Source organism: Tenrec ecaudatus, chromosome 9 (genome assembly GCF_050624435.1).
Source record: "Tenrec ecaudatus isolate mTenEca1 chromosome 9, mTenEca1.hap1, whole genome shotgun sequence".
Taxonomy (NCBI): Eukaryota; Metazoa; Chordata; class Mammalia; order Afrosoricida; family Tenrecidae; genus Tenrec; species Tenrec ecaudatus.
This window is the reverse complement of record NC_134538.1, coordinates 17743583-17760834: the sequence shown is the minus strand read 5'-3', so window position 1 is coordinate 17760834 and position 17252 is coordinate 17743583. Positions and strand designations below refer to the sequence as shown.

Genomic DNA, 17252 nt, shown 5'->3' with positions numbered 1-17252 from the left:
GACTGTCTTCCTTTCTCTTGCTGCTCTTAGGATTATTTTTTCCCTCAAAGTTGGATATTTTAACTATGATATGCCTTGGTGAGGTTTTCCTGGGGTTTAGTCTACTTGGTGTCCTCTCTGCTTTCTGTGTGAGCGACTGATTCTCATTCATTAGGGTGGGGAAGTTTTCTTCCAGAAATTCCCTTGTTAGTTTAGCTGTTGACTTCTTTGCTGTGTCTTATTCTGGTAGGCTAATAATTCGAATGTTGGTCCTTTTCATAGCATCAGTCACTGATCTCGGATTTTCTTCCGCCTCTTTTATTATCTTGTTTGATTGTTTTTCTAGTTTTCTGAGGTCTGCCTGATTGTCTTCAAGATCACTGATAACGGTTCTCAGCCTCCTTTAGTCTGTTCATGAGATTAGTGATCTTGTGTGCAACTTCTGCTACTTCATCTGTTAGCTCTTGTATTTCCCTTTGGTGCATGGAATTCATCCCCTCTATCATTGCATTCTTAGTCTGTGTTGTTTCCCTTATCTCCTGCATTACTCCAACCAGCCTTCTGAAAATTTCTTTTTGTGGCACATCCACGTCTGATTCTTCTATCCGTGTCGTTAGCTCTGCTGATGTGGTTTGTCTTTCTTGTTTACTTGTTGGGAGTGATGTGGTATGCTGTTGTTTACATGATGATTTCTAAGAGCTGGGCGCCATATTTCTGGGAGACCAAGAGACCTTGTGTACTTTCACTGTGTGATTGGCAATGGTGTTTTCAAGGGATGCCTGTGGCCTACTTTGGAGCCTGATCAGGCTGCTGTGTAGGCAGGTGCTGCAGTGACTCTGTGGTCAACAGTGGTGAGAGGTGGCAAGCACCGTTGGGGACAGCTATGGGGAACTCAATTTGGCTGGTACAGTGATAGGGCTATAGGGGCCCAGTGGGCATGTGGCAGTGCCATTAGGGTCTAAGGTGGTGTGACCCACGTGGGCTAAGGAAGCTCCAAGAACTGGTTTGCTGGTCCCCTGTATTTCGGGTCTAGGCTAGGTTTGAGGCAAGGATGCCCTCTGGGCCTGGGATGTACTCTTCACCAATCCACTCCCTGCATGGGCTGGGAGTAGACGGGCAACAAAGAGCTATGAGAATCTAAAAAGGATACAGAAGACCTTGTGCACTTGAACATCTATCCCACTGTGGCAGTCCTTGAGTGTACTGCTTCTGCCCTCTGTTGCTGACCCCACTTGGACACTCATGTCGATATGTCTGCTAGGTGGTTGCGTTGGAAACCCGAAGGCCATGGCAGCATAGTCACCCTGTTTGTGTAGTTACCAGGGCAGCCATCATTGTGATTGTCGTGTGCTGGGTGCCTGCCTTCTTTGCCCTACTCTTGATCCCCTGTTCAAGGGACTCTGGCTCATGATAACAGCCCAGGGCCAGCGCAGGTAAATAGCACTGTGACTAGTAGTAACATGACCCATCACCCATACGTCAGTCACAGACTGGTTACCCAGGGCCTGCATCTGACTTCTGACATACTGTAATTTTGTATTATTTTCTTGTATTAAAAAATAAAGATGCCAGTGCTTTCTCCTAAATACCTCATATTCCTGGTTTCTCTAGAAAGATCAGTAGAGGACAGCTCCAGGCCCACGTTCCCATATGGCAGTGTTCTACCTAAACCAAGTAGTAATTGTCCTCTTTTATCTAGTTTCCAGTGGGCCATATCTGTGGTTCCCTTTTTTGAAGTTCATATTCTGTTCATCCTCGGTTTTGTGTTGTTGCTTTCTTCATGGCGCAGTTAAGAGAAAGCCAAACTTTTCTTTTACCTATGACCTTAGCCAAAATGGGTCAATGAGAGATAAAGTGAGAGGACTGAGTATTTTGAGAAGGAAAATATTTAAAGAGTTTACTTATGGAATTGAATATTACCCATTTTGTGGTTAACACACTAATAAAGCATGTCTGTGTCAAAGACACAGTTCAAGAGAACATTATAAAACAATAAATAAACTTATCTCACCCCTATACCTGTTCAGATCCCAATAGCTTTTGAACTTATGATTTTTGTCCCAAATGAGCTGTGCAGTTTCCCCTGTACAGGACTCTCTTCACTGCAAAGCAGTTGGAATTCCTGACCTCTGTCTGGAGTGAACCCCAACTCCCAAGCAGTCACAGTGGTATCCCCGCTTCCATATTTCCAACACTCTGCAGGTGTTCTTAAAATATCGTCCTGTTCAAGCATGCCATGATCCCTTTGATCCCAATAAGCTGGCAGGAGCCTCTGGGTTGCCTGCAACTTGGTGTTCAGAGTAATCCAGAGCCGGATGCTCAGCCTTAAGGCCAAGAGCTGCTAGCACACAGAGGCACCTCCTCATGCTTACCTGGACATCCCCTTCCTTCCTGGGCTCTCTTTCTGTGTTTACACCACAGTGCTCATTGTTCTGTTTGGATGAATCTTAAATAGCTGCAAGGAATTGGTTGTGACACCAGTTATTGGGCTGAATGCGGCGAGCTCTCACACTGTTTTCAAAGCATTCTTTATGCAGAGGCTCACTTTAGTGTGACAAGATGGTTAAGACACGCACAATCCACTTGGCAGACTGGGGAAGAGAATGTAGATGGCTCTTGATCTGGCCAACTGTGTGGGAGATGGGACCACATGCTGCTTCTGAGGGAACCCCTGCATTTGTAGAGGATCCAACACAAGATCTCAGGGAGTCTAAATAGGCCAGGCCTCCCCACACAAGCAGAAGTCCACAGAAAGTGTCTTCTTTCAGCTACTTTAATACAAGCTATAGAATGGACTTGCTCCTGAACACAGAATAGTGTGAAGTAAAATTGCTCAATAGGGTTCTTCTATCCTCAGGTTTGTAGATGGCATTAGACAGAAAGCTACATAAGCATGATTGGTGTCCTTTTCAAAATAAGGACTATCAAGTTAGATGGGAAAACAACCGAGCTTCAAATACGGTACACAGCAGGCCATAAAAGATTTTGAATAATCACCTGCAGTTATTACAGCCCATGGCATCATAGTTGTGTATGATGTAACAGATCAGGAGACCTTCAATAATGTCGAACAGTAGCTATAGGAATTAGATCCTTATGCCATGAAAACGTCAAGTTGTTGGTAGAGAATAAATGTGATCTGACTACAAAGAAAGCACTGGACTACACAACAGCAAAGGAATTTGCTGATTCCATTTTTGGAAACTAGTCCTAAAAGCACAATGAATATAGAAAAATCTTTCATGACGATGGCAGCTGAGATTAAAGAAGCGGATGGACCCTGGAGCAGCAGCTGGCAGTGCAGAGAAGTCTAATGTTAAAATTCAGAACACTCCACTCAAGCCACTCAGGTGGAAGCCGCAGCTCACATTTGCCTCCATCCTTTTCTTATTGCAACGAATTTACGATCTGAACCCAAGTGGAAAAACAAAATTGCCTCCATTATACTGGGTGTCGCCCCATTACAACAGATTCTTGCAGTCTCCACAAAGGTTTTTTTTTTTTTTTTTTTATGCCTTTGACTCAAGACAGCTAACTTCATTTTTAGAACTGTTTTCAACCTTGTGTGCTGGTTTCTAAAATAATGCATGCAATCCTTGTTGCTTTCCTGATAACAGTGGTGGGTCAGAATGTATTTAGTTTTGATGTTTGCATTGGCATGTTTAGATGTCGGGTTTATTTGGTCTTTTGAAGATGAATTTCAGCCACTGAAAATTTTTTATCATTATTAATTGAGAGTGAATACATATATCATTCCATAGTTGACTTATATTAAGCAGAGTTGTACAATTGCTACAACAGTTTCCAAACATTCATTTTCTTCCTGGATTCCTTGGCATCTCTCTTTTACTTCCATCACCATTGTACCCAGCCCACTCTCAAAACCCTTGTTCTACTTGCTGTCCTTATAGGCTCATCAGTCAGTCCTGAGTTTCAGACAGACAAACATATAACACAACTTCGAGAGGGTGACCTCGGATGACATAACACCTGTGAGATACGTCCTAATATGAACAAACCAAAACAAAACAAGTATACAGGAAATGTTGGACACCAGCTCAGGTTCAGCATGCATCAGAGGAAGGATCGGCTGACAAAGTTTTAACTGTTCAACTAAGATTTATTATGCCTTTGGTCTGCCATACTCACCTCTCCAAGTCCTCTGTTTAGTAACCTCTGGCTTCTCATCCCTCACTGGTGGATGGAAGGAGCTCACCAAAGGCTTGTTTCCGACGCAGTTCCCACAAATGAATCTTGAGCTCACGCTGTCGTCGTAGCCTTCTGGAAACTGGAGTCTCACAATGTGGGCTCTGATACTCATCTCTCCTCGATTCTGGATTATGTCATTTATATTCCTTCAGTGGCTGATGATGGTGTGCTTCTTCCACGTGGAAGAACTAAGTAGTTGGCATCTCGCTTAGATGCCTGCTGGTTTGGAGATAAGCCTTTAGGACTTAGGGCACTATTTTATCTGACAGCTGGGCACCATCCAGTTTCTTCGCCACATTTTGCTATAGCACCCATATCTTCTGTGTTCCCTTTCTGTGGGTGACTATTGAGAGTTAATACATATGTCATATCATCCCATAGTTCAATCACATCAAGCAGAATTATACAATTGCTTCCACAGTCAGTTTCCAAACATACTTTTTCCTTCCTGGACTCCTTGACGTTGTCTCCTGTACTCCACCCCTCACTCAAACCTTTATTCTACTTGCTGTCCCTATAGTTTCATCAATTTTGGGTTTCATTTACAAAAAAACATATAACACAATCTCAAGAGGGTGACCCCCCCCAATAAAATAAAACCTCTGAGGTACACCCTAATAAGAACAAACAAAAGCAAAATAAAATAGAATTTCCGTCACAGGTTTGCCGGAAGAATACATGAGTTAATACAGCATATAGGGCATCGATATAGCAAAGCCTCGTTTGTCTGCCTGCCAACAGCTCACCGGTCTCGGTACGCCAGTCCTCTGCTTCCTCAGACACCGTGAATTTTCCAACTTAAGTCCTCTGGTAACAAGTGCGTCTGAGAGTCCAGAGCACCCAGCGGAGTTCCCACATGGGATCTCATTGCTGCCGCCTCTGGAGCATGCTGTGCACCTTGAAGATCCAGGATTCAGTGTCCCAGCACGCCACATCACTCAGCCTGGGTCCACAGCATGCACCCAGAAGCCCAGGCCAACGCGGCCCATTCAGTGCATACCACCAAAGGCACGGCCTTTTCAGTGATTCTTCCTCCAACTGGGGTTCGGTCCTCTCTCTTTTCCTACCGACAGACCTGCATTTGTGTTCCCCCAGACATGTTTGCTCCCTTTCCCCTCTCCTCTTCATTGGAGGAGATCACGGGGCACCTCATTATAGATTTACTTGACAGCCAAGCTATAGAAAAAATCCCTTCTCTCTTGACCATTTGTTCCCAGCTGACCTCTGGCCAAGAGACTTTCAAAATACCTAGAGCAGATGGTGTATGGTCACTGGGACCAGACTCTCTACCAGGCAATCTGACCCCTCAGACAGCAGACTGGAAGCCCTACAAGCCTGACCTTGTGCGCCTATTCTGCTTGTTCCTACAGCAGTGGGCCCACACAGCATTTGTCCTTCTGTGATTGACGCACTTCACACAACAGAATGTTTTCCAGCTCCCTCCAGTCTTGAGGTGTCTCATGGTTTCATCACTGTTTTTTTAGGGAGGTGTAGTATTCCATTGTACACGAGCCCTTAACCCCCCACCCCCCAGAAAAAAGGAAAAAGCTCCATCGGGTGGAGCTTTTGTAGCACACATTTTTCCCACTAGGCGAGCATCGAGCAACTTGCTCTGAGTTAGTGCACCCAGTGGTGTCAACAGGGAAGGTTCTCTCTGGTCACAGTGAATTTTTTTCAAAAAAACAGCTTTGCTCGAATCTAATTTTTTGTGATGGCTGATTTAAGAGAACAGTGTGTGGCTGGAAATTTTGTTTCCTGTTTGGGAAAAATGCAGCACAAAACATGTGAGATGTTGAATACAGCTTACAAAGACAGCGCTATGGGAAAAACTCAAGTGAACGATTGTTTTTCTCCTTTCCAAAAGGTGAAATGCCAGTTGACAAATGTCATTCTGGACACTGTCAACTTCCTGAACAGCTGAGAATGTCAACAAAATGCGTGCACTTGTGCTCACAGACCATGGAAAAGATGGGGAAGTTGTTTGGACTATCTTGGAGCTTGTTGGTTCCGTGAATTTAAACACAATATTTGGGAATGAGAAGAGTCACTGGGAAATTTGGGCCTTGGCTTCAGACTGACCGGGAAAAAGAGCATTGAATGGAAACATGGCGTTCTTTGAAAGAACAGCTCCAATGTGACCCAGGCTTTGTTCCTAAGGTCATTGCTGGTGCTGAGACCTGGTGCTATTCTTATGACCCCGAAAGCAAACATCAATCAAGCCAGTGGAACACACCATCAGCACATCACCCTCCAAAGCTCATCAAGTGAAATCAAAGATCAGTACAGATGCTCATTTGTGGTTTTGATGTTAGGGGGATCGTGCATTTGGGGTTCATTCTCCCAGGTCATTATTAATCAAGCTCTCTATTTAGATATTCTAAAAATATTGTGTAACAATGTACGACAAAGAAAAGGCCTGATTTGTGGCAGATGGGGGACTGTTTTTACTACCAGGACAATTCACCTGCTCACACAGCCATCTCAATGTGCCAGCTTTTGGCAAAAAAAAAAAAAAAAAACCCTAAAAAACAGTGTACCTCATGCAGGTGAATCACCTGACCTTGCTCCATGTGACGTTTTTTGATTCTGTGGATGAAGAGGGACATGAAAGGACAGCAAATTGATGACATAGAAGAGGTGAAAGAACAACAACAAAACAAAACGAGGGAGGTGCCATCAAACAGATGGGTGTTTGAAACATGTTTCCAAGCAGATTTCACAAATGTATTAAGTGTCATGTGATCCCCTTGTATGTATATACCAGAGTTGTTTTTTTTTAATCCAGTTTTCTACTGATGGGCATTCAGGATGTTTTCCAGCTTCTTGCTACTGTGAATTGTGCTGCAGTGAACATGGGGTAGCAAACGTCTGTTGTGATCTGTTTCTTATTTCTTTTGGGTATGTGCCCAATAATAGTACTGCTGGATCATAAGGTATTTCGGTTGTCATCTGTTTTATTAGGTAGAGTCATATTGCCTTCCACTTGGATGCACGTATTTAGAAACCCACCAGCAGTGGATAAGAGTTCCAGTGTCACCACATACTCTCCAGCATTTGTTGTCCTCAGTTTGTTTTGTTTTTTTATGGGTGTTAGATGGTAACTCATGGTTATTTTGACTTGCATTTCCTGGATGGCTCGTAACAGGAGTATTTCCTCGTGTTTTTATTAGCCTTTTGGGTGCCATCCTTTGTGAATTGTCTATTCAGGTCCATTGCCTACTTTCTCAGAGGGTTATTAGTTTTTTGGGTTTGTTTTTGTTTCCTATGTTTGAAATGAAATTGTGAGTTATTAAAGACTCCAAGTCCACTTCAGTTTTACTTTTCCTTCTTTTTCAATCATTCAGACCAATATTTAGATCTGAGGGACAAGGAATCTGAAGGGTAAAGTTTTGGGGTCTTTTTATAGGCATGTAAAATATGTTAGATTTTAGTAATTAGTCTTTTGTCTGTTACGTCATTACTAAATATTTATTCCCAGTATGTGGACTCTCTTTTTACTATTTTAATGAACTCTTTTGATGTATACAGTATTTCCTTTCTAACAGGTCTCACTCATCTATTTTGTCATCTACTGATCATGCTTCCTTTGTTATCTCTTAGATTTGTCCCAATTTTCTTATGGATGATTTTTATAGCTGTGGGTTTTACATTCAGGTCTTTGAGCCACCTTGAGTTTGGTTTTGTACATGGGTTAAGATATTGGCCTTGTTTCATTTTCGGCAGATGGGTATCCAGTTTTTCTAACACCATTTTTTGATGAGGGCATCTACTATCCATTTAATGCTTTGGGGGCCTTTGTCAAAAATCAGTTGTCTATAAGCAGATGTTTTTATTTCTGTTTGTTCTGTCCTGATCATTGGTCTGAGTATCTCTCATACTAATAGCAGGCTGTTTTAAAACTGTGGCTGTATAGTAGGTTTTAAAGTCAGGTAGTACAAGACCCCCTACTTTGATCTTCTTTTTGAGGAGTTTTTTGCCTATTTGGGGCTTTTTCCATACGAATTTGGTAATCAGCTTTCCCAGTTCTTTACAGAATGATGCTAAAATTTGGATCAGGATTGCATTGAATTTGTAGGTTGCTTTAAGTAGTCTTGATAGTTTCACAATATTGCGTCTTCTGATCCACAAACATGGAACATGTTTCCACCAGATCTCTAATGTTCTAGGCGCTGTTTTCAGTGTGTTGGTTTCTGAATGGGGTTACACCCTGTGGTCGGTTCACATTTGAGTGCTACAGTTCTTATTTTTCTGCTCATAAAGAACTGGAAAGGATTTTTTTAATGCTGGTTTTGTTTTTACGAATTCTCTAAACATTATCTTTGTGAAAACTTTTCTTTTTCCTTCAAATTTGATGGGAAGCATCACTGGATAAAGGAATCTTGAATTGTGGTTGTCATCTCTCAACTTTTGGAATGTGTTCCTGCATGGTCTCCTTGGAGAAGTCTGAGTGTATTCTTATCTGTTTACTTTTATGTATGACTGCTTTTTCCCTCTCTAGCTGTTATCACGATTCTCTCCTTTTTCTTGAAGTTGGATAATTCGATTGCTATAAGTCTCGGTGTGGTTTTTGGGTGGGGTGGGGGTGAGGTGTTAATCTATTTGGTGTTCTCTCTGCTTCCTGAATGGTTATCATACCCTCCTTTGTGATATGGGGACATTTTCATCCTAGAATTCTCTTGCAATTTTAACTAGATTTATTTGTTTCTTCCTGCTCAGGCACCCCTGTAGATCACATATTGTTTCACGTCAGGGTATTCCCACATCATCCTCATGCTTTCTTCAGCTTATTTTGCTTTTTTGTTTGTTTCTCTGGTTGGTTGAATTCTGCTTGGTTGTCTGAGTTTGTTGATTTGGGTGTCCATTTCTTTGATCCTATTGGTCAGAACCAGTACTTTGTTTTTGATTTCTGCTATGTCATTCCTTAGCTCTTGAATTTCCTTTGAATGTTAGGTTTCTAGTATACACTTGTTTCATCTGCTTTCAGAATAGGTCCCTAATTTCTTGTAAGGTGCTACGCATCATTCTCTTGTAGTCTCTCTATGGTACTCAGTGTAAAGAAAATCCAAATGCTCATAACTGGACCAATAAGTAACATTATGTTAGATTGAGAAAAGATTGAAGTTACCAAGGATTTCATTTTACTTGATTCCTTAATCAATGTCCATAAAATTAGTGCTTAAGAAATTAAAGGGCAACAGTAGAGGATGCAGTGAGCTGACAGACAGTGTAAGATATGACAAAATAAAAATAATTTATAAATTATCAAGCGTTCATGAGGAAGGGGGAGCAGGGAGGGAGAGGAAAAATGAGGAGCTGATACCAAGAGCTCGCTCAAGTAGAAAGGAAATGTTTTGAAAATGATGAGGGCAACAAATGTACAAATGTGTTTGACACACAATGGAAGTATGTATGAATTGTGATAAGAGTTGTATGAGCCCCCAATAAAATGATTTCAGAAATGCACTAAAAAGCTCGGCTTATACTTGAGTATATACAGTATCTGCTTATTAATCCTTTAGAGAGGTATTTTGCAGCAGACTGGCTCAAAGCAATATGGTATTTGATATCCTAACTTCTGCTTTTAGAGTGTTGATTATGGATCCAAGTAAAAAGAAATTCTTCAAAACTTGAAAAAAGGGGGAGCATTTTCTTTGGGCAAATCTGCTGTACAACGCCTGTTTAAAATGTTAAGGGGCAAGGATGTCACTTTAAGGATTTAAGGTGTGACTGACCCATGCCATGGGCTTTTTAACCATTTCATGTGCATGTGAAAGCTGGGCAATGAGTAATGAAACTACAGAAGAATTGATGCATTTATATTATAGGCAAGGAACACTGAAAGTGCTGTGGATTGCCAGAAGAGTAAACAAACCTGAGGATGAGAGTGTCTGCTAATGACCACAAGGTTTATTTGAGGAGGTATGAAAATATTCTAGAATTAGACTTTGATGGGACAAATCTTACAAGTACACTGAAAAAACAGATTTTTACACTTTATAAGGGTGACTGCATGGAATCTGAATTAAATAAAATTTTAGCTAAATCAAGTTACCTGGATAAAATTTTATTAATTATGAGATCTTAGTGGAACAGGGCTGATATTCTTTAAACTTGTCAATGTGTGCGCCTTATAGAATAAAAAATCTAATGAGAGCAAAAGTATGCTTTTACAGCTTCTTACTAAAGTACTCAGAATTAAGAAGAATTTACTTAAGTTGGAGAAAAAGACACAGAGGGAACTGGTTAGAATCCTGCGTGTTTCCAGTTTTCTCGGTGTTAATCTGTCCATGACTGGGGACTATGCTGTTAGAGAGGTCTGACCATGGCATGTCTGTTGTCCATTATGAAGAGTGTTTAAGGCAGCACTTTCAGTTCATCAGACAGAGATGTAGGTAGAGGTGCCTTTGAGTGAACTCTAACTTGTGGAAATCAAAGTATTTCCTAGGCTTGTGTCGTCCTCTCAATCAGTAGCAAGTTGAGGCAAGTGTGTTGTGACTGTTGTGTTAATTCATGATGTGGATGGCTTCTCTTGTCCTCACTGGCCCTCATCATATATCATGGCCTTCTCCAGTAATTGATCCCTGCACACCAATGATGTATCCAAAGCAAAATCAGACAATATTTTGTTGAAAGTCATAATATATTCAGTGCTTCATTTTTAAAAATAGATTTTTAAACTATTGTTTTTAGTCTGGATGCTCCACAGAAAAATTTCCACAATAGGTGACCTTGAAGGTGTTTGAAATCCTGGTAGACTAGCATTTAGCATGTAAGACACTACAAAACATCGAAATGACAGATGGGTGGTGGATCAGGTTCATAAATAAGTGGATCAATCGATGATAAGATAGTGAACACTGGAAATGATCGCCATGTATTAGGGATTGCTTGTGGACATAAAGGCATGAACTATAGAGACTAGATTTACTCTTTTTGAAAATGTAAAATTTACTATACCTGCATCATAAAATTATTGTGAAGTAATGTGTAGAATTAGGAGACTCGGTGGCATAGCGGTTATGCGCTGGGCTGAAAACCACAAGGTCAGCAGTTCAAAACCACCAGCCACTTGACGGGAGAAAGACAGGCTTTTACTCCTATTGAGTTATAATCCTGGAAAGAGGCAGTCCTACCCTGTCCAATAGGGTCCCCATGACTCAGGAATGACTCAATGGCAGTGAGTTTAATGTGCAGAGTGCGTACCACAATTTTGGCACATACAATTTAAAAACTTGTTGTATGCCAATATATATTTAGTAGATCTAAAGGATGAGAGAGAATAGGGGTAACTCCAGGGGCAAACTGGGTCTCTGGTGTCCTCAAATGAAGTGAAGAGTAATTTATTTACTACATTATAGTACAGGAGACCTGGCTGCCCTTTGGGGTAAGCATTGGGCTGTTATGTAAAGGGATGGGATGAGGCTTTCCTTTTGCCATGTCCAGAGTATGCAAGTGCGTGCTTTCTCCATGAAGCCTCCCATGAATTCTACCTGTTCTTTTCCCTTGACTTCCTGTTGCCCTGGCCAGGGACGGCTTCTGCCTGACCCACCTTTCGGACACAATTCCAGTGACTGCAGGCAAGCCAGGAGCTAGTTCCTTTGCCTCTCGTTTTAAGACACCACATTTAAAATGGAAAATTCATGGACAGTAAAATTATCTTGGTGTATTAGCAGTAGGTATGTGGCTCTTATTTTTCTGATTTAAGTTCTTAAGTATTTTTGAGACTGTCTCCTATGCTGTTGCTGTTAGCTGGAGTTGCGCTGGTTCTGACTCGTAGCAACCCTTACGTAAAAGAGAACAAACCACTGCCTGTTCCTGCACCCTCCTCGCAATTGTTCCTGCGTCTGAGGCCATTATGGCAGCTGTGTCATCTTGTTGAGAGCCTTTCTCTCTTTCACGGCCCCTCCACTTTACCAAGAATAATGTCTTCCTCCAGGGACTCGTCTCTCCTGGGAACATGTCCAAAGTAGATGAGACAAAGCCTCGCCTTCTTGCCTCCAAGGAGTACTCTGGCTGTACTTCTTCCAAGACATATCTCTGTCTTATTCAGTGTCCAACTTTTACATGTGTATAAAGCTCTTGAAAATATTATGCCTTGGGTCAGGCCCACCTTACTCCTCAAAGTAACATCTGGCTTTCCAATACTCTAAGGAGATCTTGTGCAGATTTACCCAGCGAAGGGCTTCACTGGTCTTCATATCTTTCACTGTTCCAGTACCAGCTTGTTTTGATTACTATGGCTATGAAATAGACTTTTCAAAGGCCTCCTGCTTGGTTTTTTTTTAATACTGTTTTAATTATACTAGGTTTCTTCCCTTTTCCTATAAAGTTGTTGATTGTGTTTTCCATTCCTTTAAAGATTGCAGATGGATTTGGATCAGAATTGCATTGAATTGTAAAGTATTTTAAGTTTCTTTTGGTTTCTTGAATGTGTATTTTGTAGTTTTCCTTGTATAAAGTTTTTGTTTCTCTGGTAAGATTTATTCCTAAGTAGTTTATATTTTGTATAGTTATTTTAAACGGTTTCTTTTTAAAGGAATCCTTATTTTTAGTATACAATAATCCAACTGAGTTCTGTACATTGACCTTTTTTTGAAGTTGAGAAAGGCTTATTCATCTGTATGTTGATCTTAGAGTGTACTACACTGCCAAAGTTTTCAATTAGTTTGAGCAATTGTTTAATTGAATCCTTGGGCGTTTGTATGTATAGAATTATGTTGTCTGAAAATAAAGAGATTTTTATTTCTTTTACACCTAAGTGGACATCTTTAAAAACTTTTTAATGTCTTATGGCTGTAGGTAAATTTCCAGGATTATATTAAATAAAAGGTTATAAAGGGCAACCTTGTCTTGTTCCCATTAGAAGAAGAAATGTTTTCAAGATTTCTCCATGAAGTGAGATACAGGCAATTGGTTCCACATATATGGCACCGAATATGTTAAGAAACTTCCTTTCTTTTTTCTTTTGGTGATACTTCATCTCACATACTTAGAGCTTTAATAACAATCCATACATCAATTTCATTAATCACATTTGTGTATATTATGTCATCATGATTTTCAAAGCATTTTTTTCCTATTTGAGTCTCACTTTGAAATTGGCTATTAATCAGAGAATAGCTAAGGTAGATAGAAGGAATGATGAAGTAAACCAATGGAACAGAAAAGTTCAAAGGGTAAGTCGAGAAGACAAATTGTTGTAATGAAATATGCAAAGAGCTAGAGTTGGAGAAAAACTCAGGCCTTGACTTTCGATGTTGAATTACTCTGTGGGAAAAACTTTGAATGATGGAGGAAACATCAAGGAAGAGGGAAGGGATACACGATGTCTCTATCTCCAAAATAATTGATCAATGTTCACACATTTCAAGAGCCATCCATATGATTAAGAACTGATAGTATTGAAGGAAGAAGTCCAGGTATTGAAAGAGGAAGTCCAAGTAGTCCAAGCTACACTGAAGGAGTTTGCATACCCCAAAAATGCCAATTGAAACATTTCAACAAATCAGTACAGTACCAGAGATGCTTTCTCAGGTAGGCCAAGATTTTTAAAAGATTGCTACTGAGCCCACTGACTGTAAGAGACCCATATTTGTGCTTATTCTAAAGAAAGGTGCCCAGGAAGTATGTTGAAATTATTTTACAATATCATTAGTACCACATGCAAGAATGTTTTTCTTGAAGACACTTAAAAAATGCTTACAGCAAAAACCTTGGTAACTAGAAATTCAAGCTGGAGGCAAACGAGGATATAAAGTAAGAAATACTCTTGGTGATGTTGAACGAATTTTGGCTGAAAGATGAGAATATCAAGATGTTTACTTGTGTTTTATTGACCCAACTAAGACATGCGACTTGTGAATTATAAAAAAAAAATCTATGGATAACATTGAGAAGACTGAGAACACTTCATCGTCCTCATTTGGAACCTGTACATAGATGAAGAATCAATCATTCAAGCAGAACAAGGACACATTTCATGGCTTAAATTCGGGGAAGGTGTGGACCAGGATCATCTCTTTTCACTCTCCTTTTGCTCAAGTTGTATGTAAATAATCCGAGAAGATAGATTATAAGGAGCCGCATGAAGCATCAAAATTAGAGAAAGGCTTATTAGCAAACTGCAATGTGCAGCGACACAACCTTGCTTTTGGAGACGGAGGAGGACTTGAAGCAGTTACTAGAGTCCAAAGCCTGCAGTGTTCAGTATGGATTCTATCTCAATGTAAAGAAAACAAAAATGTTCACAACTGGAACAATAGTAATGTGATAAACAGAGATAAAATAAAGTTAACAGGGATTTCACTTTACTTGGCTTCACAATCAGTGCCATGAAACACCAGTACGGAAATCAGCCTACATATTGCAATGGGTAGATATGCTGGAAGATATCTCTTTAAAGTGGTGTCACTTTGAAGTCTTAGGTGCACCTGCCCCAAACCATGGTACTTTCCATAATTTTGGGCACATGTGAAAGTTGGACAGGAAATAAGGAAGAGAAAAATGGATGCTTTTGAACTATGGTCTTGGCAAAGCATACTGAGCACCCATGGACTTCCAGAAGAATGGGTAGGTCTTTCTGGTGTAGACATCACATGCTTTTACACTGGTAACTGAAACGGCTGCTCATTTTGAAATTGTTCTAGTGTGCCTCCTGGCACAGAGTTCTTGCTTGATCGATACCTTTTGTAAGACTAGTTTTATTCTTAATTGGATTTGGCCCAAAAAATGGCATTAATGACAAATATTTGTTCAGCGATTATTATGTGAGAAATGCTTGACTTGCCTGATGTAATTTCACCCTGGAGCTCCCTGAGGTGGGCGTTGGAAGTCAGATTTTACAAATGGAGGAGAGATTGGAAACAATGAAATACATCTCTTGCCACCCAGGCAATAAGTTTCAGCTTGGGATTCAAACACGAATCTGGGTCCAGAGCCTGCCTTTCAGCCCTGCAGAATAGCTTGCCCAACGATAAATCTGCTTGAATGATTAACCTCCTCAGGAATGTCTAAAAAAACCAAGGTCAAATGCTGAACAGTTGTTTTCAAGTCCTCTCTGCTTATGTGAGCACAATCCTGCTTCCCCTGGGACATTTCAGGTAAAGCTTTTAATTAGAAATCGCCAACTCTGGGTTTAAGGCCAGTCCTTAGAGAATGGAGTCCCTCATAGGATTCACTGGTCATTACCCTCATGCCTATTCATGTCTTTTATATCTTGTGTCTTTGGGACAAGCTCATTTACCCTCACCTATAGGGTAGCTTAGGGAGCTCTGGTGGTGTAGTGGATATGTGTTGGACTCAGAATCACACGGTTGTCAATTCAAAGCCTCGGGCAGCTCCAAGGGAGAAAAACTGGGCTTTCTACTCCTGTAAACAGTTAGTCTGAGTAAGCCCCAGGGGGGCAGCTTTGAGTCAGCATCAACTCGATGGCAGTGAGTTTGATTTTTGCTACAGGGCAGCATTGAAACCATGTTCATTGTTTCAACCTGGAGAAGCTCTCTGACCTTGGAGAAACGATGACCTCGCTGTCTTCACATGGTCATCTTCCCTCTGTGCCTCCCCATGTCTCACCTCTGAAGGACACCGAGTCAGATTAAGGTCCCAACCTACTCCAGTATGACCGCCTCTTGATTAATCACGTTTGCAACATCCCCGTTTCTAAAGAAGGCCGATTTCAAGATCTCAGAAAGGAATATTCATTTTAAGGGGGCATTATTCACAGTACAGGACACCTTGTGGTGCCCCCAGATTGTATGTATCCCATGTACAAGAGTAAACTGAAACCATCCCAACAACTCCAAAATATTTAACACATTCTAGTAAAAAAGACATACACATATATGTATCTATTATCTATCTATCTATATCAATTATATGGTAGATAGTCTGCATACTGTACATTCTTGTGAAAATTAATTTCTGTCCACAGACCTGTGATACTGGAAAACAAGTGATCTGCTTCCAGTGGTCAGACGAAGAGTAGACATTTCCGTTCTGAAGGCAGAGAAAGGAAGGAATAAGAGTAATGCTAGTTTTGTAACCTACCAGGACAAATCCCGTTAGCCTCTACAGCCTGAGAAGAATTACCTGTGATTCAGTGCTGATCCTTGTGAGCCTCTGGTGGTGAGCGCACCTTCTGGAATTATTAGGAAGCCTCAGGTTCCCATCCCTTGGACTCGTTGACTCCAGGCCTGTAGGCAATGGGAGCCTGGTGGTCTCTGAACCACCCTCATTCTCCCCATTTCTTAACATTGTGCAGTGAATCCACCTGGCCCCAAACATGTGTTGTAGTTCCTAACTTCTTGCCTTTGGCTATAATCACATATGGAAATGGATTTTCTCTGCTCTATTAATGAGCCATGGTTAGTATAATGTGTGTCTTAAGTTACTCTCGTTTAAAGAACTAGGAGGCAAAGGGCATGTATAGAGGTCTAAATACAGGTAGGTGCATATGTAAATATATTTATATATGCTGATGGGGAAATAAATCTATGTGCATATATTTCTAGGTTTAGTATTAAGTTAGCAGATGGACATTGGGCCTCTACTCAAGTACACCCTCAATGCAAGAACAGTTTGTTCTGTTAAACTGGCATTCCATGATGCTCATCTTCCCAACACGATCGTTGAAGACAAATGGATGTATAAGCAAATGTAGTGAAGAAAGCTGATGGTGCCCAGCTATCAAAAGATATAGCGTCTGGGGTCTTAAAGGCTTGAAGGTAAAGAAGCAGCCATCTAGCTAAGAAGCAACAGAGCCCATATGGAAGAAGCACATTAGCCTGTGTGGTCATGAGGTGTTGAAGGGTTCAGGTATCAGGCATCAAAGAACAAAAAATCAAATCATTTTGAATGAGGGCAAGTGTGGAGCGGGACCCAAAGCCCATCTGTGGGCAACTGAACATCCCCTTACAGAAAGGTTGCGGGGAGGAGACGAGTCAGTCAGGGTGCAGTGTAGCAATGATGAAACATTTAACTTTCCTCTAGTTCTTTATTGCTTCATCCTCCAACTATCATGATCCCAATTCTACCTTACAAATCTGGCTGGACCAGAGGATGTACAC

General features: G+C 40.9%; 1 protein-coding gene and 1 pseudogene across 1 annotated transcript in view; both read left to right on the top strand.

Annotated features, from left to right (window-relative positions):
• ADAMTS17 (ADAM metallopeptidase with thrombospondin type 1 motif 17) overlaps nucleotides 1-17252 on the top strand; it is a 434502-nt gene that overhangs the window by 131093 nt on the left and 286157 nt on the right. The gene's annotated exons all lie outside the window — the stretch shown is intronic.
• Nucleotides 1440-6109, top strand: LOC142456951 (ras-related protein Rab-1A pseudogene; annotated as a pseudogene).